A 27,908-nucleotide genomic window follows, 5' to 3' on the forward strand; every position below is an offset into this window, starting at 1 on the left:
GCACGGGCGGTGTGCGTCGAAAATAACCCGGCACGGGTATATGCGTCGAAAACAGCTCGGCTCGGCGAGGCGCGTCGAAAAAGCCAGCCACGCGACGGTCCGAAGTCCCGCGGCGCTGGTTGCGATCTCTCAGCCTTCGTCAGCGATGCTGCGCGTCGTTTCTCCTGCTCCGGGCGTCGATTCTCCGGTCGCGTTTCCAGCGGCGTCGTTTCTCAGCTGCGGAGCCGGCGTCGCGTCGTTTTCTCAGCCGCGATCGGATTCGCGTCGATCTTTTCTCCGCACGGTGCGCGGTGCGTGTATTTTTGTCCTTAGGCTGCCAGCCTCTCCTTTCAGGGTCCCAGGAACTGGAAGGGCACCACAGAGCAGAGTAGGGGTCTCTCCAGAGACTCCAGGTGCTGGCAGGAAGAAGTCTTTGCTATCCCTGAGACTTCAATAACAGGAGGCAAGCTCTACATCAAGCCCTTGGAGATTTCTTCTTCAAGATGGAAGGCACACAAAGTCCAGTCTTTGCCCTCTTACTCAGGCAGAAGCAGCACTGCAGGAAAGCTCCACAAAGCACAGTCACAGGCAGGGCAGCACTTGTTCCTCAGCGATCAGCTCTTCTCCAGGCAGAGGTTCCTCTTGATTCCAGAAGTGTTTCTCAAGTTTGTAAGTTTGGGTGCCCTTCTTATACCCATTTTAGTCTTTGAAGTCACCTTCCTTCAAAGGGGACTCACACCTTCTTGTGAAATCCTGCCTTGCCCAGGCAAGGCCTCAGACACACACCAGGGGGCTGGAGACAGCATTGTCAGAGGCAGGCACAGTCCTTTCAGATGAGAGTGACCACTCCACCCCTCCCTCCTAGCAGAGATGGCTAATCAGGAAATGCAGATCACACCCCAGCTCCCTTTGTGTCACTGTCTGGTGTGCGGTGAAAAACAACCCAACTGTCAAACTGACCCAGACAGGGAATCCACAAACAAGGCAGAGTCACAGAATGGTTTAAGCAAGAAAATGCTCACTTTCTAAAAGTGGCATTTTCAAACGCACAATCTCAAAATCAACTTTACTAAAAGATGTATTTTTAAATTGTGAGTTCAGGGATCCCAAACTCCACCTGTCCATCTACTCTCTAGGGGAATCTACACTTTAATCATATTTAAAGGTAGCCCCCATATTATCCTATGAGAGAGAGACAGACCTTGCAACAGTGAAAACGAAATTGGCAGTATTTCACTGTCAGGACATATAAACCACATTACTATATGTCCTACCTTATCCATACACTGCACCCTGCCCTTGGGGCTACCTAGGGCCTACCTTAGGGGTGCCTTACATGTAAGGAAAGGGAAGGTTTAGGCCTGGCAAGTGGGTACACTTGCCAAGTCGAATTTACAGTGTAAAAATACACATACAGACACTGCAGTGGCAGGTCTGAGACATGATTACAGAGCTACTTATGTGGGTGGCACAACCAGTGCTGCAGGCCCACGAGTAGCATTTGATTTACAGGCCCTGGCACCTCTAGTGCACCTTACTAGGGACTTACTAGTAAATCAAATATGCCAATCATGGATAAACCACTTACATACAATTTAAACAGGAGAGCATATGCACTTTAGCACTGGTTAGCAGTGGTAAAGTGCTCAGAGTTGAAAAGCCAACAGCAACATGTCAGAAAAATATAGGAGGCAGGAGGCAAAAAAGTCTGGGGATGACCCTGCAAAAGCAAAAGTCCAACACGACCCCCTACCAGCCTAAAGCCAGGGGAGAACAATCAATACCTTGATGTACTTCCCTGATTGGGGCGATAGAACAGGGACCCAGGCCCACAACAGCAGGGGCATGTTCCAGTTCTACGCCTTCCTGACTCCAGTTGGATCCCTCTGTCCATACTCTCAGGGCCCACTAAGCTAACCCATGGGGAACCCTTCTCCACATCTACAGACACCATCTGTGCAACACCTAACTTTACTTTGCTCACAGATGTATTGCAATGGGCAGATAGTACCACCAGGGCCAACACAGTGGTGTTGCCCACTCCACCCCCGGGGTGTGACTCTCGTCCTCCCCCCCCCAGGGGCAACTCTGTCCACCAGGACAGCAAGCCACAGTGGCCCCAGACAACTGTCAGGGATGAGAGCCCGACCTCAGGCCTCTCTAACCACTGTGACTGTGGAGAGTGGGGGGTGGGAGCCCCAGGTGCCTGGCACCCTTTGACCACTCTCTCTTCCACCAGGTCAGGGATGACAACCTGACCCTGGTCCTCCCCTCTGGGGCTCTGTACCCTCCCTGCAGAAGCGGCACCCCCAGAGTCCAAAACTGTCAGGGTGCTTGTAGAAGCAGTCCTGCACAATTCTTCCATCAGTGCAGGGATGTTAACCTGCAACTGATCCTCCAACCTGGGGTCTGTACCTTCAGGTTGGACCAGGGCTAGGGGTGAGGCTTCCCTCCCCCTGCCCTCTCTTCTGGGGTCCTGAACCACCCAACTAGGAGCGGCCCCCCCAGAAGACAACATGGTAGGGGCACTGTTAGCAGTAGCCCCTTCCTCCAGGTCAGGGGGGACACCCTTAACCTGGCCTCCCAATCCAGGGTCTGTACCCACAGACTGGATCACTGCCTGGCAACCCAGGACTTCCTGGGGGGCATACCTACCCCCTACCAGGTCAGAGTTTACCCTCTGAACCTGGTCATCCAACCCAGGGTCACCACCCTGCGGTTGAACCACTGCCTGGCACACCAGGACTTCCTTGGGAGCACACTTACCCCCCATCAGGTCAGAGTTTACCCCCTGAACCTGATCATTCAACCCAGAGTCACCACCCTGCGGTTGAACCATTGCCTGGCACACCAGGACTTCCTTGGGAGCACACGTACTCCCCATCAGGTCAGAGTTTACCCCCTGAACCTGATCATCCAACCCAGAGTCACCATCCTGCGGTTGAATCATTGCCTGGCGCACCAGGACTTCCTGGGGGGCACACCTACCCCCCACAAGGGAAACACTTTCCCCAAGGGCCATACAAGAGTCTGGCTGGCGCAGGTCTCCTGACCTCTGCCCATCTGACAGAGTCTGGATTCCCCCCAGCCCAGAAATGGTCTCACCAAGGTCATTCCTGGGGGGCTCTGCACTCAGAGCTGACCCCTGACCCTCCAGGTTCTCCACTGGGGTCCGCAACCCCCTCTCAACCCTCTGTCTGGACTTCTGCAACCCCTCACTAGGAGTGGTACTGCCAGACACCAGAACTGGTGGGACGCTGGCTACAGCCGCCCCCCCAAGTTCTCCTGACACTGTGGGATCTCCCTCAACAGATGGCCCTATGGTACAGGCTAGGCTCCCCTCCTGGGGTTCCCGCAGGGAACCCTCCAGGACCTGGGACCGGATCTCGGGCACCTTGGGCCTCAACCCATCCCCATTCCCTCTCCTCTGAGACTGGACATGGGGTCCCTCACCCATCCCACTACACTGGGACCTACCTGGGACACTACAATCCTTCCCTACCTCACCTGGTTGGGAACTACCTAGACCACTCCTCTCAGGAGCACCCCCAAATGCCTCTTCAGACTCTCTGGTACTCACCCAGAAGTCTGCCTCCATTGTAAGCTCCCTGGGGTCAGAGAACTCACACTCCACCTGGTGTTGGCATAGCTCTGGAAAATAAGGACTAGACATATGCTCTCCAGCAATTACATCACTCAGCCCCTCACATGAATTAACCAAAGTACCCTTCACCCAACCATCCAGTGACTCTGCTTTGAAAAAGCACCCCACATCACCCTCCTGAGACTGGTGAGACAGTACCTGACTGTCCCTGACACTCAACCCACACTCTTCTGGGATGTTTTCACACTCCATAACCAGGACTTCTACCTGGGGGAACCCCTCTCCCTGTCACTCTCACTTAGAGTCAGTAGAGTGTCCCTCCCACCAGTAGGAATATGACTCCCCATGCCAGTTCCCCAATCCACCTCAGGGACCCTGTGCATCACTGGAGCTACCTCATACCCCTGAACCTCCTGGCGTGTGTTAACTCCCTCCTTCAAGTAGGGCACCACATCTCTGGGCATGTGCACTTCTTCAGCAGTACTGGATACAAGATTTTTGCTGCCACCATCTGAACTGGACTCAGCCCTCATGGCCTCCAGCTTCAGCTCTTCACAGCTCAGCTCTTGAGCTGCAATCCTTTCTTTTTCTAGGACTAAGGCTCTCTCCTCCTCAGCCCTCTCAAGCTCTGCATCTAGCTCTTCCAGACTCCGGATTCGAGCTAGGAGCCACTCATCTCTTTCTGTTTCCTCCTCCTCAGAGTAGTTATCCTCCTCAGACTCATTTGGTGGTGTTGCCTGACAACGTTTCAATTCATACTGAAACAGGGCTGACTCAAGATCCTCCCTTCTGGATTTCCTGTTCACAGCCAGTCCCCTTTCCATGCAGAATGCTTTAAGCTGCCACTTTTTATACATAAATAGGTGCCAGAAATTGACTTCCATTCTGCAAAGGCTTCACAACCCAAAAACAAAGTCCAAAAATATTATCAATACTTCCAGGAGGACATCAGAGAACAAAAAGCAGAATCACAAGACAAGTAGTATGTGGTCACGTAGTGGTCTGAGATCAAAAACAGTAGTGTACACTCAATTACTGTATGTCAAGTACAAATACAAGTCCAAATCCCGACCGCTGGTCACCAATGTTAGAAATGGGGTCTTTGGTTGACAGTCAGGTTACCCCCTGTTCAAGCAAGGACCCTCACTCTAGTTAGGATAAAAGAGAATCACCCTCAGCTAACCCCTGCTTACCCCCTTGGTAGCTTGGCAGAGCAGTAGGCTTAACCTCAGAGTGCTGGGCGTAAAGTATTTGTACCAACACACACAGTAACTTAATGAAAACACTACAAAATGACACAACACCAGTTTAGAAAAATAGGAAATATTTATCTAGACAAAACAAGACCAAAACGACAAAAATCCAACATACACAAGTCAAGTTATGATTTTTAAAAGGTTTAAAATAAAAAGAGTCTTTAGGTAGTTGTAACAACACACTAGCGCTGCTAGCGTGTAAATGTACCTGGTTTGCGGCAAAAATAACCCCGCACGGGCGGTGTGCGTCGAAAATAACCCGGCACGGGTATATGCGTCGAAAACAGCTCGGCTCGGCGAGGCGCGTCGAAAAAGCCAGCCACGCGACGGTCCGAAGTCCCGCGGCGCTGGTTGCGATCTCTCAGCCTTCGTCAGCGATGCTGCGCGTCGTTTCTCCTGCTCCGGGCGTCGATTCTCCGGTCGCGTTTCCAGCGGCGTCGTTTCTCAGCTGCGGAGCCGGCGTCGCGTCGTTTTCTCAGCCGCGATCGGATTCGCGTCGATCTTTTCTCCGCACGGTGCGCGGTGCGTGTATTTTTGTCCTTAGGCTGCCAGCCTCTCCTTTCAGGGTCCCAGGAACTGGAAGGGCACCACAGAGCAGAGTAGGGGTCTCTCCAGAGACTCCAGGTGCTGGCAGGAAGAAGTCTTTGCTATCCCTGAGACTTCAATAACAGGAGGCAAGCTCTACATCAAGCCCTTGGAGATTTCTTCTTCAAGATGGAAGGCACACAAAGTCCAGTCTTTGCCCTCTTACTCAGGCAGAAGCAGCACTGCAGGAAAGCTCCACAAAGCACAGTCACAGGCAGGGCAGCACTTGTTCCTCAGCGATCAGCTCTTCTCCAGGCAGAGGTTCCTCTTGATTCCAGAAGTGTTTCTCAAGTTTGTAAGTTTGGGTGCCCTTCTTATACCCATTTTAGTCTTTGAAGTCACCTTCCTTCAAAGGGGACTCACACCTTCTTGTGAAATCCTGCCTTGCCCAGGCAAGGCCTCAGACACACACCAGGGGGCTGGAGACAGCATTGTCAGAGGCAGGCACAGTCCTTTCAGATGAGAGTGACCACTCCACCCCTCCCTCCTAGCAGAGATGGCTAATCAGGAAATGCAGATCACACCCCAGCTCCCTTTGTGTCACTGTCTGGTGTGCGGTGAAAAACAACCCAACTGTCAAACTGACCCAGACAGGGAATCCACAAACAAGGCAGAGTCACAGAATGGTTTAAGCAAGAAAATGCTCACTTTCTAAAAGTGGCATTTTCAAACGCACAATCTCAAAATCAACTTTACTAAAAGATGTATTTTTAAATTGTGAGTTCAGGGATCCCAAACTCCACCTGTCCATCTACTCTCTAGGGGAATCTACACTTTAATCATATTTAAAGGTAGCCCCCATATTATCCTATGAGAGAGAGACAGACCTTGCAACAGTGAAAACGAAATTGGCAGTATTTCACTGTCAGGACATATAAACCACATTACTATATGTCCTACCTTATCCATACACTGCACCCTGCCCTTGGGGCTACCTAGGGCCTACCTTAGGGGTGCCTTACATGTAAGGAAAGGGAAGGTTTAGGCCTGGCAAGTGGGTACACTTGCCAGGTCGAATTTACAGTGTAAAAATACACATACAGACACTGCAGTGGCAGGTCTGAGACATGATTACAGAGCTACTTATGTGGGTGGCACAACCAGTGCTGCAGGCCCACGAGTAGCATTTGATTTACAGGCCCTGGCACCTCTAGTGCACCTTACTAGGGACTTACTAGTAAATCAAATATGCCAATCATGGATAAACCACTTACATACAATTTAAACAGGAGAGCATATGCACTTTAGCACTGGTTAGCAGTGGTAAAGTGCTCAGAGTTGAAAAGCCAACAGCAACATGTCAGAAAAATATAGGAGGCAGGAGGCAAAAAAGTCTGGGGATGACCCTGCAAAAGCAAAAGTCCAACACGACCCCCTACCAGCCTAAAGCCAGGGGAGAACAATCAATACCTTGATGTACTTCCCTGATTGGGGCGATAGAACAGGGACCCAGGCCCACAACAGCAGGGGCATGTTCCAGTTCTACGCCTTCCTGACTCCAGTTGGATCCCTCTGTCCATACTCTCAGGGCCCACTAAGCTAACCCATGGGGAACCCTTCTCCACATCTACAGACACCATCTGTGCAACACCTAACTTTACTTTGCTCACAGATGTATTGCAATGGGCAGATAGTACCACCAGGGCCAACACAGTGGTGTTGCCCACTCCACCCCCGGGGTGTGACTCTCGTCCTCCCCCCCCCAGGGGCAACTCTGTCCACCAGGACAGCAAGCCACAGTGGCCCCAGACAACTGTCAGGGATGAGAGCCCGACCTCAGGCCTCTCTAACCACTGTGACTGTGGAGAGTGGGGGGTGGGAGCCCCAGGTGCCTGGCACCCTTTGACCACTCTCTCTTCCACCAGGTCAGGGATGACAACCTGACCCTGGTCCTCCCCTCTGGGGCTCTGTACCCTCCCTGCAGAAGCGGCACCCCCAGAGTCCAAAACTGTCAGGGTGCTTGTAGAAGCAGTCCTGCACAATTCTTCCATCAGTGCAGGGATGTTAACCTGCAACTGATCCTCCAACCTGGGGTCTGTACCTTCAGGTTGGACCAGGGCTAGGGGTGAGGCTTCCCTCCCCCTGCCCTCTCTTCTGGGGTCCTGAACCACCCAACTAGGAGCGGCCCCCCCAGAAGACAACATGGTAGGGGCACTGTTAGCAGTAGCCCCTTCCTCCAGGTCAGGGGGGACACCCTTAACCTGGCCTCCCAATCCAGGGTCTGTACCCACAGACTGGATCACTGCCTGGCAACCCAGGACTTCCTGGGGGGCATACCTACCCCCTACCAGGTCAGAGTTTACCCTCTGAACCTGGTCATCCAACCCAGGGTCACCACCCTGCGGTTGAACCACTGCCTGGCACACCAGGACTTCCTTGGGAGCACACTTACCCCCCATCAGGTCAGAGTTTACCCCCTGAACCTGATCATTCAACCCAGAGTCACCACCCTGCGGTTGAACCATTGCCTGGCACACCAGGACTTCCTTGGGAGCACACGTACTCCCCATCAGGTCAGAGTTTACCCCCTGAACCTGATCATCCAACCCAGAGTCACCATCCTGCGGTTGAATCATTGCCTGGCGCACCAGGACTTCCTGGGGGGCACACCTACCCCCCACAAGGGAAACACTTTCCCCAAGGGCCATACAAGAGTCTGGCTGGCGCAGGTCTCCTGACCTCTGCCCATCTGACAGAGTCTGGATTCCCCCCAGCCCAGAAATGGTCTCACCAAGGTCATTCCTGGGGGGCTCTGCACTCAGAGCTGACCCCTGACCCTCCAGGTTCTCCACTGGGGTCCGCAACCCCCTCTCAACCCTCTGTCTGGACTTCTGCAACCCCTCACTAGGAGTGGTACTGCCAGACACCAGAACTGGTGGGACGCTGGCTACAGCCGCCCCCCCAAGTTCTCCTGACACTGTGGGATCTCCCTCAACAGATGGCCCTATGGTACAGGCTAGGCTCCCCTCCTGGGGTTCCCGCAGGGAACCCTCCAGGACCTGGGACCGGATCTCGGGCACCTTGGGCCTCAACCCATCCCCATTCCCTCTCCTCTGAGACTGGACATGGGGTCCCTCACCCATCCCACTACACTGGGACCTACCTGGGACACTACAATCCTTCCCTACCTCACCTGGTTGGGAACTACCTAGACCACTCCTCTCAGGAGCACCCCCAAATGCCTCTTCAGACTCTCTGGTACTCACCCAGAAGTCTGCCTCCATTGTAAGCTCCCTGGGGTCAGAGAACTCACACTCCACCTGGTGTTGGCATAGCTCTGGAAAATAAGGACTAGACATATGCTCTCCAGCAATTACATCACTCAGCCCCTCACATGAATTAACCAAAGTACCCTTCACCCAACCATCCAGTGACTCTGCTTTGAAAAAGCACCCCACATCACCCTCCTGAGACTGGTGAGACAGTACCTGACTGTCCCTGACACTCAACCCACACTCTTCTGGGATGTTTTCACACTCCATAACCAGGACTTCTACCTGGGGGAACCCCTCTCCCTGTCACTCTCACTTAGAGTCAGTAGAGTGTCCCTCCCACCAGTAGGAATATGACTCCCCATGCCAGTTCCCCAATCCACCTCAGGGACCCTGTGCATCACTGGAGCTACCTCATACCCCTGAACCTCCTGGCGTGTGTTAACTCCCTCCTTCAAGTAGGGCACCACATCTCTGGGCATGTGCACTTCTTCAGCAGTACTGGATACAAGATTTTTGCTGCCACCATCTGAACTGGACTCAGCCCTCATGGCCTCCAGCTTCAGCTCTTCACAGCTCAGCTCTTGAGCTGCAATCCTTTCTTTTTCTAGGACTAAGGCTCTCTCCTCCTCAGCCCTCTCAAGCTCTGCATCTAGCTCTTCCAGACTCCGGATTCGAGCTAGGAGCCACTCATCTCTTTCTGTTTCCTCCTCCTCAGAGTAGTTATCCTCCTCAGACTCATTTGGTGGTGTTGCCTGACAACGTTTCAATTCATACTGAAACAGGGCTGACTCAAGATCCTCCCTTCTGGATTTCCTGTTCACAGCCAGTCCCCTTTCCATGCAGAATGCTTTAAGCTGCCACTTTTTATACATAAATAGGTGCCAGAAATTGACTTCCATTCTGCAAAGGCTTCACAACCCAAAAACAAAGTCCAAAAATATTATCAATACTTCCAGGAGGACATCAGAGAACAAAAAGCAGAATCACAAGACAAGTAGTATGTGGTCACGTAGTGGTCTGAGATCAAAAACAGTAGTGTACACTCAATTACTGTATGTCAAGTACAAATACAAGTCCAAATCCCGACCGCTGGTCACCAATGTTAGAAATGGGGTCTTTGGTTGACAGTCAGGTTACCCCCTGTTCAAGCAAGGACCCTCACTCTAGTTAGGATAAAAGAGAATCACCCTCAGCTAACCCCTGCTTACCCCCTTGGTAGCTTGGCAGAGCAGTAGGCTTAACCTCAGAGTGCTGGGCGTAAAGTATTTGTACCAACACACACAGTAACTTAATGAAAACACTACAAAATGACACAACACCAGTTTAGAAAAATAGGAAATATTTATCTAGACAAAACAAGACCAAAACGACAAAAATCCAACATACACAAGTCAAGTTATGATTTTTAAAAGGTTTAAAATAAAAAGAGTCTTTAGGTAGTTGTAACAACACACTAGCGCTGCTAGCGTGTAAATGTACCTGGTTTGCGGCAAAAATAACCCCGCACGGGCGGTGTGCGTCGAAAATAACCCGGCACGGGTATATGCGTCGAAAACAGCTCGGCTCGGCGAGGCGCGTCGAAAAAGCCAGCCACGCGACGGTCCGAAGTCCCGCGGCGCTGGTTGCGATCTCTCAGCCTTCGTCAGCGATGCTGCGCGTCGTTTCTCCTGCTCCGGGCGTCGATTCTCCGGTCGCGTTTCCAGCGGCGTCGTTTCTCAGCTGCGGAGCCGGCGTCGCGTCGTTTTCTCAGCCGCGATCGGATTCGCGTCGATCTTTTCTCCGCACGGTGCGCGGTGCGTGTATTTTTGTCCTTAGGCTGCCAGCCTCTCCTTTCAGGGTCCCAGGAACTGGAAGGGCACCACAGAGCAGAGTAGGGGTCTCTCCAGAGACTCCAGGTGCTGGCAGGAAGAAGTCTTTGCTATCCCTGAGACTTCAATAACAGGAGGCAAGCTCTACATCAAGCCCTTGGAGATTTCTTCTTCAAGATGGAAGGCACACAAAGTCCAGTCTTTGCCCTCTTACTCAGGCAGAAGCAGCACTGCAGGAAAGCTCCACAAAGCACAGTCACAGGCAGGGCAGCACTTGTTCCTCAGCGATCAGCTCTTCTCCAGGCAGAGGTTCCTCTTGATTCCAGAAGTGTTTCTCAAGTTTGTAAGTTTGGGTGCCCTTCTTATACCCATTTTAGTCTTTGAAGTCACCTTCCTTCAAAGGGGACTCACACCTTCTTGTGAAATCCTGCCTTGCCCAGGCAAGGCCTCAGACACACACCAGGGGGCTGGAGACAGCATTGTCAGAGGCAGGCACAGTCCTTTCAGATGAGAGTGACCACTCCACCCCTCCCTCCTAGCAGAGATGGCTAATCAGGAAATGCAGATCACACCCCAGCTCCCTTTGTGTCACTGTCTGGTGTGCGGTGAAAAACAACCCAACTGTCAAACTGACCCAGACAGGGAATCCACAAACAAGGCAGAGTCACAGAATGGTTTAAGCAAGAAAATGCTCACTTTCTAAAAGTGGCATTTTCAAACGCACAATCTCAAAATCAACTTTACTAAAAGATGTATTTTTAAATTGTGAGTTCAGGGATCCCAAACTCCACCTGTCCATCTACTCTCTAGGGGAATCTACACTTTAATCATATTTAAAGGTAGCCCCCATATTATCCTATGAGAGAGAGACAGACCTTGCAACAGTGAAAACGAAATTGGCAGTATTTCACTGTCAGGACATATAAACCACATTACTATATGTCCTACCTTATCCATACACTGCACCCTGCCCTTGGGGCTACCTAGGGCCTACCTTAGGGGTGCCTTACATGTAAGGAAAGGGAAGGTTTAGGCCTGGCAAGTGGGTACACTTGCCAAGTCGAATTTACAGTGTAAAAATACACATACAGACACTGCAGTGGCAGGTCTGAGACATGATTACAGAGCTACTTATGTGGGTGGCACAACCAGTGCTGCAGGCCCACGAGTAGCATTTGATTTACAGGCCCTGGCACCTCTAGTGCACCTTACTAGGGACTTACTAGTAAATCAAATATGCCAATCATGGATAAACCACTTACATACAATTTAAACAGGAGAGCATATGCACTTTAGCACTGGTTAGCAGTGGTAAAGTGCTCAGAGTTGAAAAGCCAACAGCAACATGTCAGAAAAATATAGGAGGCAGGAGGCAAAAAAGTCTGGGGATGACCCTGCAAAAGCAAAAGTCCAACAGTGGCCCTTTTACATGTGACATAGCATGCAGTACACTTTGGGTATGGTCACTGAGCAATACGTAAGTGGGGAATGACCAGTTACATGAGTTAGCAAACTGTTTCCATCAGTATTTGTGCCTACATTTTGGCATGTGTACCTTTCACTTTTGTAGTGTCATATACACTACTGTTTCACACATGATCACCTGTCTTCATAGGATGATGTTTGATTCCATCACTTATGTGTGCAGGCCACACTGTATTAGAAAATAGTTATATGTGATGGTTATACAGTTCATGTGTTACTACAGACAGGAGCGTGTAAACATTGGTTGGTGGATCACACATACCCTAAGCCATTACTTTCTGTCAATGCGAATTTCCATGCCTTTGATGTGAAATTATTCAGCTAAGGGATTTGCACATGTTTATTGGTGAAGGGTTATTAACTGACAGTTGACGTGCATCAGGGAGTGACATGAAGATATGTGGCAATCATATGTGAGTGTGTACACTCAATAATAGAATGGAATTGTATTTGAATGAAAAAAGATACAATGATGTGACTTCTCATTAACAAACAGACTAAACCACATCTTCAGTTAATGGAGATTCCCTGAGCTTCAACATTAAATGGACTATTGGCTTTTAGTTACGCAATGTTAGAATTGTGTTCTCACCAGTACCAATTGAGACTGGTGATTTCCCTAGACCTAGCTGATTCATTATACTGTGGATATTTGTAGTCAAATCTCTCAGATAGTTTTGCCTGGATTGTCTCCAGTCTACTCTTCTGTACGACATGTGTTACATAGCAAAGCTGCATTAGTACAACTTTCATGAGACTATTCTGACAATGGACATATTAGGAAGTTACCTTTGGGAAGTTTCTACGATGCGAAATGAGTTTTTCTATGTCAGCATATTCCTGTTACTCTACTCATTGCTGCAACATAGGTATATTAGCTGACCATCATTTCATCATGGGTACATGAATATTTGCTGATTGCAGGGCATTGTGTTGAATCCTTAAGCATAAATCTGGCACTGCCATACTATTTGATTGCATAAGGTTACTGAGCTCTGCTACAAGAGTCAAACCATTCAAAGTGACAAGCTCTCCCAATTGAGACATGGGTATTGTGATTAGACAACTTCACTCATGCATTTGGAGCTGTATGGGATTCTGTATTTAGTGTGTGCAACTGTTTACAGGTCAGGTAACATGCAGGCATGGGGCCTTGCTAATGTTGAAGCAACTTTGGTGGACCTTGTAACTGGGGCCTTCTGTACATTTTAGTAATGTTCTGTGATCAAAGCTGTTAGTCAAGTGTGTTCTGGCACATGAAATGAGCCTACTTGTATTTGTCCTGTCATCATCATCCCAGGCAAGTGGAAGAGAAATGGCCGACATCTGTGGGGAAGCAGCTGGCCATGGTATCTCTGGCCATGACACTACAAATGCACATGCACATGCCTCAAAACCACTATCTGCACAGGACCTGTGGCTTGAATTATGTCAGGGACAAACAATATTATAACCAAGTGACATGCCTGTGTTGAAAATGTCAAGTGAGAGTCATGAAAGCAAATGCAGCAGTAACAGCATGGATCACACATTTAGATAAAGTAGGTGTAAAATTAAAATGTAACAAATCTCTACTTTGCACACATTAAACAAATGTCCAACCTACATCGTGGGGAAAAATTAAACCCAATAGATGTTGACATTGGCCAAGCCAATATGAAATATTTAACATATGAAATACCACCCAATGCAATGTCAGCCCCAATGGATTACATCCCACATATTCGTCCATTGAAAATTTCCCCTTGTCCTAGGTGACTCCAGCACTGGTTCCAAGGCTAGATCATACCGACTACATCAAATGGATCAACAATCAGGGAGAAACAAACACAACTGTAGTCATACATCCCAAAGTATACATGAACATCAAAATGGTGAAGAAGTAGAGGCAGCACTAATGTGTATGACAACTATCAACTTCTTTTTTTATTGAAATAAATAAACAAATGTAATAAAAGCCAATGGCCAGTCCAACAGTCCAAAAGGTGGGTTAGCACACTTATGTGCCACTAAACCCGCCTCTCAGAACATTGCCATTGGAAACTTCCCAAGAATGGGCATCTAGTGGGTAGTCCACGCACCTCAATAATGTCCTTTGGGGGGGGTAGTTTTGAGAAGGGTGGGTTTGGTTTTTGGAGGGGTGGGACTCACTTTGGGAATGGTGTCCTTGTTTATTAGTTTCTTTGGGATATGGCTGGGTTTAGTTGGGGGGTTCAGGTTCCACAGGAAGGTCTTTGATTTTGAAGGCCTGGTTTGAGGTGTGAAAGATCTGCCTTTGGGAAGGGGGTGGTTTTGACAGTGGTAAAGGCAAGGTCATATAAACTCTCCTTGGGGAAATGGGTTGGGTGTCCATGAGGGATTAGGAATTGAGAGGTTAAGGGAGTGGAAGTGTCATGTGTGGTTATTTTTGGTGCTACTGTCTGTGTTTCTGAAGTATGATGTTTGTGTTTTTTAGGTGTTGTTGTGTGGCTGAGGGTAGCCATTTGCATTTTTTTGTGGTGTGTAATGTGGATGTGCTGGGTATGCTGGGGGTGGTAGGTGGGTCTGTTGGTGTGGGTGTGGTATCTGGGGGTATGGTGGGAATGGTGGATTGGTCCATGGGTGTGGTGTCTGTGGGATATGGTGGGGGTGGTGGATGGGTCTGTGGTTGTGGTGTGTGTGGTGATGGTGGTAGTGGTAGATGAGTATATGGGTGGTATGGTGGGGTGGTGGTAGTTCTGAGGGAGTCTCTGATGAGTGGTTGCATGCTTGTGTGTTTTGTGGTGTTTCTGTTTTAGTTTGCTGTCTAGGGCTGTTGAGGTGTGTGCATACTTATGTGTGAGTGTGTTTGAGGCAGGTATTGGAATAGAGAAATTGGATGAGGAAGAGGCAGGAGGTGGTGTGGAATTTTGGTATGGTTAAAAGGCTGCCATGAGGGAGGAGGTAAGAGCCTGAAAAGTTCTCTGTAGGCCAGACAAAGAACTGTGGATGCCTTACAGGTAGGCCACCATCTGCTGCAGATGGCTGCCCTGCACCTGGATGGCATTCAGTAGTGCTGTCTAATACTCAGAGATGTTTTTTATGAGGTCAATGGCCTCCTTACTCAGGAGGAACAGGGGCAAGGGGTGAGGTGTCTAGAACGAAGTAGATGGCTTCCCTGTTGTGTGAGCAGGACCCACCAACTCGGTGGGAAGCAACTGGGAGGGTAGAGATGGTAGTGTTGGTGGCAGTCATGGATGGTGTAGGAACTGATCCTGTATGTCCTGCTACAACTAGATAGTGTCCACTGGAGCTTGACTTGGATGGGGAAGACATTGAGTATGTGTCCTCCGTGGCATTCCTCTCCCCCTCTGGCCCAGCTTTCAAGGGGTCCCCCTGGTAGAGGCATACCTATTCTGCAGGGATTCTTCACATTGTGACCTTTACATGTTTCTCACATTGATTATTTTGCATCCCATTTACCTAACATTACCTTGAAATGTGGGTGATATGTGGAAGTCCATTGCAGAGATTTAGTAGAGAAGGTGTGTTTCAGTTCAATGAGTCTTCCATACAGATGTATCTTTCATGTCACAAAAGGACATAGCAAGTGGGAAATGTGATGGTGTCACTTAGATTAATCGGTTAGATAGTGATGAGGATATGCTGTAGTGTGAAACAATTTAATACACACATCACTATCCCTGAATTTGAGATGTGCATACATATCATGCTTTGTAGAGTGTGGCTGTGCAGTGTCTGTGACCTGGCCAAAGAGGGTATCATAGAGCTGTGATTGGGTCATGCATTGAGAAGAACTCTGAACAGGAGCCCAAAACATATTTTGTAATCTGTCCAGCTGTAACACTGGTTGTTCACCCTTCAACCAATGCAGGGCCCTCATGAATGATGTCTATATCTATGTAAGGTTACTATTCTAACAAAAGGATGGCCAACATTTAGTAATACTGCACATTGGCACGTTTTTGACTTTCAGTATGTACACTTGTACAGAGTGAACATTGTTAATAAAATATTAGTAAATCAATTGTTTAAATGACATGTACTAAAAGAGCTTCATTAGAGAAAATCCTTCTAGAAATGTAAAACATGCATGTTTGAAAAGTGGTTGATATGGTGCCCACCATCTCTTGAGTTCTATGTGAAATAATGAATAACTTTGAAAACATATTTTGATGAATCATAACCATTTGTACTGACAAACGATTATTAATATTTGATGAATAAAACTAATGACTTGAGAATATTATTGACTAATTAAATAATGCATCAAATATGGTTTACACTACATGATATTAGGTAAGAGTCATGTTTGAACATTAAAAAATACTATTTATGTATTAGCATTAGCTGTAATGCCTAAGCTTTAGTATTGTTCCACATTGTTGAGATATTAGTCTGACTTCTTTTAAAATCTTTTGCAAACTTTGTTTATTAGTTATCCCACTGAAAGCTCACTATAAAACTTCTGTCTTTTTCACTCTGTTCATTCTGTACTTCCTTGTGATAACTATTAAACGTTTTGACAATGGGTCTTACTTTCTGGTAGAAAATAATATTAGTTAGAGTGTCATGTGCTGTCCCGTTTTCTTCTGTGTTAATGTTCTGCGGAAACTGCAATCCGGAGAAGAGCTTGATCAGGGGCCTATCTCGAAGAAACTTAGAGGAAAGTTAGAAATTGGAGAAAGGATGTAATTAAATTGGTTGTTCACTGTCACATTGCTTAATCTTGTCCAATAGGAGTCTAGCTAGTGTTTTTTGAGACTTTAATTAGGCAAAGTTTTAGATGCTATACTTAGTTAAAGTTAGTTGTTTTCTAGTTTTTGTGATGCAATTATGTTATTCTAAGCATTCAGATATCTTAGGCCCAATTCTACTGAACTGTTGCCTTTTTTGATGTTCCTGATGCTGATTGCTAAAGATCTGATGTTCCTGTGCTCTGCTGATAAAGACTCTGCTAAGTGCTGTCTCTTTCCGGAGAGATCTAACCAATGTGCATTTTTTTTCTTTGCAGGTTTTCATTAGAAATATAAACATATTTTTTATACCGCCATAGTTTAGATGATTTGCAAATTAATTTTTGCTTTAGTTTAAATTTTGCATGTGCCAAAGTCCAGCCCCACACATGCTTCTTGAATTAGAATCTGGTAGCAAGGACGTCTGACCCAATAATTGAAATGAATGTTTATTAATTGATTATGACTGATTCCACTGCACCACTAATGAATGAACGTTATTTCTCAAATAATTATGTTGTTATTCTGTATAATTATTTTGAGGTGTTTGATGGTGATTGCTTTTGTCAGACTAAGATTCTGGAGATGTTTTGGATAGCGTATGTTGTTTCTGTATTGGTATCATCTGTTTTTGGGTAGCATTTGTGTGACATTAGCATTGTTAGTATAAGGTCAATACATGTTTAAACTTTACCAAACTGGTGTGGTGATTCGTTGCCACATAGGTCATGGTATGTGCAAATTACTGACTCATTGCACACTGATGATGTTTTATTGCTATTGGTTGATATTGTTTGATTTGATGATCTTATTACTCCTGTCTGATTCAAGATTTGAGTCAGCCTTTGATGGTAATATATGTCACTGCCCTGTGACGTGTCACCTAAGCCTAAGTTAAGAGGTCACACACCCACAGAATTTGGTAGCAGAGCATGGTTGTGTCTCAATAAGAGAGAGATCACCCATGGTTTTGCATGGTTTCGTCTCAATTGGAGAGAGATCATCCCTGGTTTCATTTCAATTGGTTATACCAATGTTTGTTTAGATGAGGTTGGTATGTTTCCAGTGTTGTTTGAGTTCTAAGTAGGGTTTACACTTGTAATAATTTGGCAAATCGCAGGTAAAGTGTGATGTATAAGTGAAATAGGGAGTTTGACTACTCCAAAGTAGTTGAGTAGGGAGTTTGCATACTCCTAAAGGTGAGAGTAGGAGAGTTGTCATACTCCAAATGAATGTTGTGCTTTGTGCTATAATATTATTACCCATGTGGTTGTTGTTGTAACGGGCCCTGCAAGGTGTAAGACTCCGGAGCTGCACAACTGCCATGGTCATAATATGGCACTTGGACCGACATCCACAGACCTGGCACTCATGAGACCACCAGGATTCATAATAAGGCCCAAAGTATATACAGCAAAATTAAAGTACTGTCAAAAAGAAGTGAAGTATTTGGGACATCAAATAGAGAAAGGTTCAATGAAAGTATCCAGAGAAAGGGTTACAGCTATATTGCAAATGAACCCTCCCATTACTCAAAGAGATGTCATGAGGTTTTTGGGAATGATGAGTTACTGTCGCCAATTGATTCACAATGTTTCTTTTATTTCCAAGCCTTTTTATAGATTGATCCACAAAGATATTACTGACCCGGTGCCCTTTGATGAAGCATGTATGAAAGCATTTACTGAGCTGAAAGAGAGCTGAAAGAGAGTCCGTGCAGAGCACCAGCTCTGAAAATGCCGGCCCCAGGAAACCATTTTAATTGTTTTGTCATGAACATGATTGTTGTGCTCTTTCTTTCGTGACACAGGTACATCGTTGCATAGATCGTCCTATAGCATATTTTTGAGCTACATTGGATCCAGTTGCTGCCGCTTTACCAGGCTGCCTAAAATAAGTGGCTGCGGTTGGTGTTAGTCTTGCCCAGAGTGAGAGCATTGTGTTGGGACATCCTTTAGCTGTTCTCATCCGTATCTCATTTGAGGTCTTGCTTACCAGGACTCCATACCTGACAAATGCTCAATTGATTCATCATGAATTGTTAATTCTGGGTTCTTCAAATATTACTTCGAAAAGGTGTGGAGTACTTAACCCTGCTACTTTGTTACCTATAGACACTGCTGTATTTGCAAATGTAAAAGAAGTGGAACATGACTGCCTGGGTGTTACTGAATTGTGCACCAAACCCAGACCTGATTTTCAGGATACTACGTTACAGAAAAATTACCAAATCATTTTTGTTGATGGCTCCTTTTTAAGAGACAGTGAGGGAACATTAAGAGCGGGTCATGCTGTGTGTACTATCTTTGGAGTACTTGAAGCTTCATGGAGTATTTTCTGCACAAGTGGCTGAATTGATTGCTCTTACTAGAGCATGCTGTATTTCATCACAGGTCAAAATTACAATTTTTACAGACAGACAATATGGATTTGGTATTGTGCTCACCAGTCAGAAATGGTGATAAGATTAATGAATTGCTAGAAGCTCAGCAATTACCTGAGCCGCAGTTGTCAAGTGCACTGCGCTTTGCAAAGCAAATGATTTTATCTTTATGGGTTATGCATATGCTGATCAAATTGCTGGATATTGTGCACTTTATTGTGCCACTTTGAATGAAGAATGGAAAAATATAACAGGTACTGATGAGACAAGTCAAAGTTTTCTGTTAGCAGTGGTTGATAATTGGGAAGAAATAAAAAGATTGCAAGATGAGGTTCCATAAAATGAAAAAAGAGAAACTAGACAAAATTGGCTTGTAACCAAAAAGAAATTGATAAACTCTGGGTTTCAAATGAAGGGCAGATAGTCTTGCCAAATTGTATACTAACACACATGATAGATATTATCATGGTCAAACTCACATTAACAGAGATGCAGTGATTCGAACAATTAAGCAATCCTGGTTCAATCCAAAATTTAGACAGGTTGCAGAAGCAATTTGTTACAGATGCATCAACTGAACATGGGAAACAGAGCTGTTGTCAATTTGAGTCACATTGTAAGATCAAGTGGTCCATTTAACAAACTGCAGATGGATTTTATTGAGATGCCTGTGTAGTGGTCTGAGGTATGTGTTGGTGATTGCCTGTATATTTAGTAAATAGATTGAATCCTACCTCACAGTAGAAAAGCTGTTACTTATGGAACTGTTCACAAGGTTTGGATTTTTGGCCTCTTTAGAACCAGATACAGGAAGTCACTTCAATAAAGAGGTGATAAAGGTGCTATGTTCACCCTTAAATATTAAACAGAAGCTGCAGTTACCGTCCTGAGTCTTCTGGATTAGTGGAACAAATGAATGGTACTCTGAAAGCTTGACTTGTAAAAATGTATGCATCTACTAATTGGAAATGGCCTGATGCCTTACCTTTGGTTCTGATGAGCATTTAAGGTACACCAAAGAGTAAGACTGGACTCCCGCCACACAAAATATTGATGGGCAGAGCCATGAGATTGCCAGCTGTTCCTGTAAATGCACTTCTAAGAATAACAGATGACTGGGTGCTGGATTACAGCAAGTGTCAAGCTGATGAGGTTCGCTCTTTGTCTCACCAGGTGGAAGCAACAGCCGTGCCACCATCCCAGGATCAGTGTCACAGTCTGCAGCCTGGTGATTGGGTGGTGATCAAGAAGACTTGCTTGGATCCAAGGTAGAAAGGTCCATTTCAGGTCATACTGGTAACGACAACTGCTGAGAAATATGCTGGAATTCCAAACTGGATTCATATGAGCCATACTCGCAAAGTGCCATATCCTTTGGATGGTGAAGATCCAGTATTCCTGAGAGCACCAGCAGAAACCATACACTCTCAAGAGGAGCAAGTGACAGAAACAGAGCAAGAGGTTGCAGAGATAAAGACAGTGCAAACTGATGAAGATCCTAATCATGATATTCCTCTAGAAGCAAAAATGAAAGTGGATGTAGCAAGAGAGTCAAGTCTGAGCAGGAGGACTCTCCCAGAAGCAGACGACTGGGAAAGAACAGATAAAACAAATATTGTTAACCGAGGCAGCTGAAAATGGAGTTGAGCTGAATCAAAATCACACAGATTTGACTCCTCCAGAAGTGGCTAGTGGTGCAGGTGAAACAATTCAAAGTCAAAGACGAAGACGAAAAACATGTCTAGTTGCATAATCACTAACTTGAAAAACTGTGAAAGGAGATAAGTTGCCTTCCTTGTCAACCGCTGAAAAAGTTCCTGATGTGTTAAGCTTAAATAAGGAAGCTGAACCAGCAGAAGGAACAGATCTGAGTGAAGGAGAAATAAATACAAGTTGAAAATCGAAAAGAAAAAGAGTTGCAAGTCGAAGATATACAGGTCCTGAATGGTCATAGCTTGCAGCTGATAAGTGGAAACACAAATTTATGTCCTTTTGTTTTGATCGTGAGAAGCCAATTTAACATTTTGGAATTTGAAATCTCACTTGAACTGAGTTTTGAAATTATATTGCCATGTGACCAAGAAAAATATTATACATTGGAAATATTAGTCAGTGTACAGCAGACTGTGGTTTACTAAAAGAGACATTCAAAACCGATTTTGACAAAGCTGCTAAAACAATTGTTGACAAATTGTGGAGAGCCTGAAAGTTGCTGTACATAATCGCAGACAACTGAAGATTATTTTAAAAAATGTTTGCAGCTGAATAACTAAGTTTATATTTTTCTTCCTTCCACTTTTTGATTCTTTACAGGCCATGAATATCAACCATAATAGAAGCAATGGGTGCAAGTATGTGTGTGTTGGATTGGGAGTTGTATGTGTGTTGCAATGTTTGCTGTTGATTATAAGCAGGGTATTTCTGATAAAGCTGAAACTATTTACACATCTTCTCCAATGCAAGAGATTACTACACTTTCTGAGTTAGACTAGATGAGAATTACTTACAATTAGACAACTCACAATGTTTACTGTGTTTGCTGTATGAATATGTTGAGACTATGGATGTGAGAAGATGTCATATCATGTATTTCTATTTAGGAATATATGGGACTTTATGCTAAATGGACAAGGGTCTACAATTCATGGAGTGTACTATATTTGTGGTAAGAATGCCTAATATCCTCTCCCTAAGCGATGGTATGGGACTTGTCATCTATGGAGTGGTTTCCATAAAATGTACCAGATTAACAACATAACTGATACTATTGATAAATCAAGAACAAGATCAAAAGGGCAATCTATTCAGAGATAGAACAAGATCAAAAAGGGCAATCTATTCAGAGATAATTGGAGATATATTTGGAACAATTATTCCTTCTGTAGGAGTTCCTCTGAATGACATTAAAATATGAAAGTTGTTGACCATTCTGGACAGAATGTTAACAGATCTATCTGGAGCTATGTTTCACATTGATACAGAAATGGCTGTGGTCCATGGTTCTTCAGAACTGTCTTGCATTAGACATTCTTTTAGCAAAAGAGGGCGGAGTCTGTCGGATGCATAAGGCGCAACATTGTTGCACTTTTATTCCAGATAACAATAAAAAAATTAGAAGCTACATTAAAAATTTGACAAATTTGAATTCTGTCTTAAAGGACCTGAAACAACAAAGTGTGTGGGAAAATATAAGTGAAAGTTTCAATAAAATGGGAAATTGGTTGGGAAATATTAGTCAGGCTTTTGTGGGAATTACACTGAGATCATTATTAATAGTTGTTATGTGTCTCATTTGTACAATCGTTTTTTACAAATTGTACATGTTTATAAAAATACAGAGGATGAAAAATAAACCGAGGAGGGGAACTAGAAATGGAAAAGATCAGAAATAGATACTTTTGTGATATGAGAGGTTTTGAAAATTTGTAAAAACCTAACTGTAGATATACTAAACAAACTAACCTTTGAATTGTCCCATTAATGAAGTGTTCTTTTGTGACATTATATATTACCATCAGAGGAGGGATTGTTAGACCGCAAACAATATTAATAAAATATGAGTAAATTAATCACCTAAGTTACGTACACTAAAAGAGCTTAATTATTGTAATCGTGTAAAAATGTAAAATTAAAATGTTTGAAATGTGGCTGTGGTCCACTTGATGGTTCTTCAGCACTGCCTTGCATTAGACATTCTTTTAGCAAAAGAGGGAGGAGTCTGTAAGATGCTTAAAGTACAACATTGTTTCACTTTTATTCAAGACAACAATAAAGAAATTAGAAGCTTCATAAAAAATTTGACAAGTTTGAATTCTCTCTTAAAGGACCTGAAACAACCAAGTCTGTGGGAAAATATAGGTACAAGTTTTAATAAAATGGGAACTGTTAGTCAGGATTTTGTGAGAATGATACTGAAATCATTATTGATAATGGTTGTGTGTCTCATTTGTGCAATCAGATTTTACAAACTGTACATGTTTATAAAACTACAAAGGATGAAAGATAAACAGAGGAGGGAAGAAATAAAAATGGAAAAGATGAGAAGAAGATACTTTCATGATGTCAGAAGTTTAGAAAATTTCTGAAAACCTAACTGTAGATATACTAAAAAAACTAAGCTTTGAATTGTCTCATTAATGAAGTGTTCTTTTGCGACAGCACATATTGCCTTCAGAGGAGGGATTGTTAGAGGGCAAACAATATTAAAAAAAAATATGAGCAAATAAATTGCATAAATGACACGTCTAAAAAAGCTTAGTTAGTGAAAATCGTGCTGGAAATGTAAAATTAAAATGTTTGAAATGTGGTTGACGTGGTGTCCACCATCTCTCGAGTTTTATGTGAAATAATGAATAATTTTGAAAACATATTTTGATGAATCATAACCATTTGTACTGACAAAAGATAATTAATATTTGATGAATAAAATTAATGATGAGATTATTATTGAATGATTAAATAATGTACTAAATAGGATTTGGAATACTTGGCATTAATTAAGAGTTATGAAATACTAATTGTGAGACTTACATGATTTGAATATTAAAAATTATGTTATTTCTTCATATATTAGCATTAGTTACACCACAATACAGTGTTGAGATATTTCGCTGACTTTTGCAACATTTTTTATTAGCTATCCCACTGAATGCTCACAGTGGAAATCTACTGCCTTTTTCACACTGTTCATTCTGTACTTCCTTGAGATATCTATTGAAAGCTTTAGAGATGGGTATTTTTACTGGTAGGAAATAATGTTGGTTAAAGTGTCATGTTCTTTAATTACTACTGTTTTCTACAAAGTTAATATTCTGCAGAAACTGCCATCCAGAGAAGAGCGTCAAAGTTGACCTGTCTCAAAGAAATGTGGAGAAAAATCACAAATTGGAGAAAGGATGTAATGTAATTGTTTTTTTACAGTCACACCACTTAGTCTAGCTAGTGATCTTTGGGACTTTAATTAGGCAATGTTCTGGATGATGTACTTAGTTCAAGTTAGTTCTGTTCCAGTTGTTGAGATGCAGTTATGTTATTCTAACGGTTCAGATATCCTAGGCCCAATTCTACTGAGTCATTTTCCATGGTCCTGATGCTGACCGCTGAAGACCTGCTGCTCTTGTGTTCTGCTGAATGCTGTCTCTTTTAGGAGAGAAGTGCCCAATGTGCATTTGTTTTCTTTGCAGGTTTTCATTAGAAATGCAACTGCATTTTTGCTAACATCATAGTTTAGATGTTTTCCAATTTTATTTTTGCCTTATTTTAAATTTTGCATGTGCCAAAACTCAGCTCCACACATGCTTTTCAAATTCGATTCTGGCAGCAAGGATGTCAAACCCAATAATTTAAATGAATGTTTGTTGATTATGACTGATTCAACTGTGCAACTGATGAAATCTGTGACTATTTCTCAAATAATTATTTTGTTATTCTGTATAATCCTTTTGGAGTGTTCAATGGTGATTGTTCTTGTCAGGCTAAGATTCTTCAAATGTTCTGGACAGCCTGTGTTGTTTCTGTGTTGCTACCTTATGGGTTTGCATATTATTTAGCTGGCAATAGCATTGTTAATATAAGGGCAATACATGTTTAAACTTTATTAAACTGGTGTGGTGATTCATGGACACATAGGTCATGGTATGTGTAAATTACTGACTCCTAATTGCATATTGATCAGGTTTATTGCTATTGGTTGATGTTGTTATATTTGACTATCTTATTACTCCTGTCTCAGTCAAATGATTTGATTCAACCTCTGAGGGTAGTAGATATCACTGACCTATTACGTGTCACATAAGCCTAATTTAGGAGGTCACAACCTACTCATAAATTGGTATTCGTTTCATACAGCTTATATGTGGAAGGCCATCTAATCTTTCTATATCTTGTTACTGCAGGTCAATGGTAACCATGTGCAATTTGAAAAAGCACCCCAAAATGCTTTTTTTAAAGTGCAATAGAGCACACACATGCCCCTTGGGCATATGTTTTCTCTACATGTGCACCACTATTTATGGGGTGCATTTCGGGGCCCTTAGCCATCCTTGCCTTAGAATTTCCCAACTAGCAATTTCCTAATAGGAAATTGCTATTTGAGAAATGCAAATCCGGCCTTTTACTACAAATGGCATGAAATTTCTTATTTGCAATTTCCTACTAGTGATTCCTACTTTGGAGGAATCCCAATTATGAAATCGGTATCTTTGTACATAGCATTTTGCATTGCCTAAATAGCAATTTCTATGAAGTCGCTATTTAGGAAAAGCACAATTGCATCTACTGTACATCTTGACCTAAGTTCAGTTTTATGACCTGAAGTAATTATTGCCTGAAAAGTGGAGCTGTGAATTATGCTGCAATTGAGTACTTCCTGATATAGTAGAAAATAATGGGCCTGATTCAGAAAGGTAAACTTACACTTTTGTGTTAGGTTTTGATTGTTAGATATTCACAAATGGATTGTACTGATAGTATCATTACTATGGTGCCTCCGCACATAAAAATATAGGACTGTCCTATCTTTTAGGTAGGCAGATTATGCAGTCATAAAGATACTACTTGTAAAATCCCTTTGTGAACAGCAAACCATCATCAACTTATACGTAAGTTTAATTTACATGCATGAGTCAGGCCCTCAGCGCTTCTACTGTGGAAAAACTGTAGTTTCCCTGGAGTAAAATGGGTCCTCATCCACAAAACCGTTGGGGTTGCAAAGCCTGGAAATCATAAAATTGAAAGACCTTCTCACTTGCAAAACGGCTTTTTCTATCCATGTCATACTTTAGGAGAGAGGGGGTAGAGGAGTGTGCCATCCTTTTTAGAATACTGCTATTAGGATCACAAACTACTGATTAGATACTGATGTCTCAAAGAGCACTGTATCTGTTTGGGAAAGGAAATGTGCTGCCCGGGAGTAGCTTCTGAAGTTGTGTCAGGTGGAGCTTCCATGGGCCATGGGAGCAGACCCTGCTTCCCCGAGGTGTTCCCGAATGTGAAACCATTTTTGTAAAGGAACACTTGGCTGCTTAATGGACAAGGACTGCTTTTAATAAAAATATTTCTCAAATGGGAAAGTAAATTCAAGGATGGTGGTATGCTGTCCCTTGCAGGCCACCATCTTAGTATTCACATCTATTCAGTGCCAGTGACAAATTGCCCAATTAATTTACATTATGCACGTGATTTTGAAAATACTTTCCAAGGGAGAATTTTGTGATGTAACCAAGTAGTACAGCAATTTGCATCCACCGTTTGGGACCTTGATGTATGTATATCAGGCCTATTTCCCACACTAAAAGCTCTGTAGCCAAAATTACAATGGACATGCAGTCATATATAGCAGCCTATTGAGCTGGACTATCATCAATGAGAGACACAGTGACACGTGTTGCACAAAATATCTGGAGGCTATTAAATTTGTTCAAAATACGGGTTCCCTTATTCCCTAGCAGTATTATTTCTAAAGTCTTGATGGCCACGTTTGTGTCTTTAGCTCCTCATTGTTGCCTCTCACCTGATTGCTACGAGAGTCACTGTAACTTCTGCAGCCAAGGTATCCCCACTTATGAAAATTCTGAGTGAACTTCACAAGTTGGAGATTTGTATGGCTCAAGTTGAGATTAATTGTTTTACTGAACCTTGATCTTTTTTCTCAACACTGAGCTACAAATATGAAAATTAAATAATTTTTTAGCAATGGAATTAAAACCTGTCTAGTGTAAACTTCATATTTACAAAAAAAGATAAAATGCAGGATTGTCTGATCCAAAGTACTGTCGCAGGGACAGGCTCCCAAATGTAAACTGCTATTTTCCTGTCAGAGAAAAAATCAGATTGTGAATCATAACCAATCTGAATCTAAATGACAGGACTGTTTCCTAGAGATATCAGTAGCAAATAGTGCTCTTTAATGATGTCTTAGATAGTTCAGAACTATCCCAGGCAAGATGTTAGTTTCCCAAAAGCCTTTGCTTGATTCAGACCCTGTCCTATTTTAAACTTCTGCTTGACATACAGCAGCCAGGAATTTTTAAGCCATTGTCTCAAGATAGACAATCTCTCATAATTAATTGTGTGGGAAGTTAAGTAAATTAAGTGGTACTACTGGCCAGAAGTACTCATTGTGCCATCCAATAAATAGGCCTTGCAATAAATGTATCAAGCCTGCATAGCAGACTGCACTGCAGTTTTGAACTGTCATTTTGACATGGCAAAATAAACATTTAGCCAGGTCTAAACCTTCCTTTTTGAATACTTATTGATCACCCTTAAAGTAGGCCCTAAAGGTTTGTAGGACAAGGTGCACTGTATTTAAACTTTTAAGCACGTGTACCTACCTTTTACAGGTCCTGGCAGTGAAAAACTCCTAAAGTCATTTTTCACTGTTGTAAGGTCAACACTGACTAATATATATTTGTTTTTATTTATTACATTTTATAATACTAGCTTCTGATTTGGAGTATATAGAGGTATGCCGGTGGAGTTTGCGCATTGCTTCCAGACAGTAAGACAAAGTGGTATAGATGTGTACAGAATGGTCCATCCTGACAGGATGACTGGAGGGAAGAAATGCCCAGCCTCACTTACAATTCAAAGAGCTTTCCCTACAGCACACAGAAAGGAATCTGACTCCAAATCTGACCTGCCTTTTGTTACCCTAGATAGTTTGGAGCCTGCACCAGAGAAAGGGGAAGATCTGACCAGAACACGTTTTGGTGTAGATCTTGGAATTCCCAATGAAAGGCTGACTCTAAGTTTAAAAATGAACCTCCAGAATCAATCAATACTCCTGGACCTGTGGAAGATTCAGAAGACAGACTGACCTGCTGATTTATGGACTCCCTTGCTGCTTGAAGAAGGTGGCCGAAGAAGGTGGAGTGGA

The sequence above is a fragment of the Pleurodeles waltl genome, chromosome 4_2 (assembly GCF_031143425.1).
Source record: "Pleurodeles waltl isolate 20211129_DDA chromosome 4_2, aPleWal1.hap1.20221129, whole genome shotgun sequence".
Classification (NCBI taxonomy): Eukaryota; Metazoa; Chordata; class Amphibia; order Caudata; family Salamandridae; genus Pleurodeles; species Pleurodeles waltl.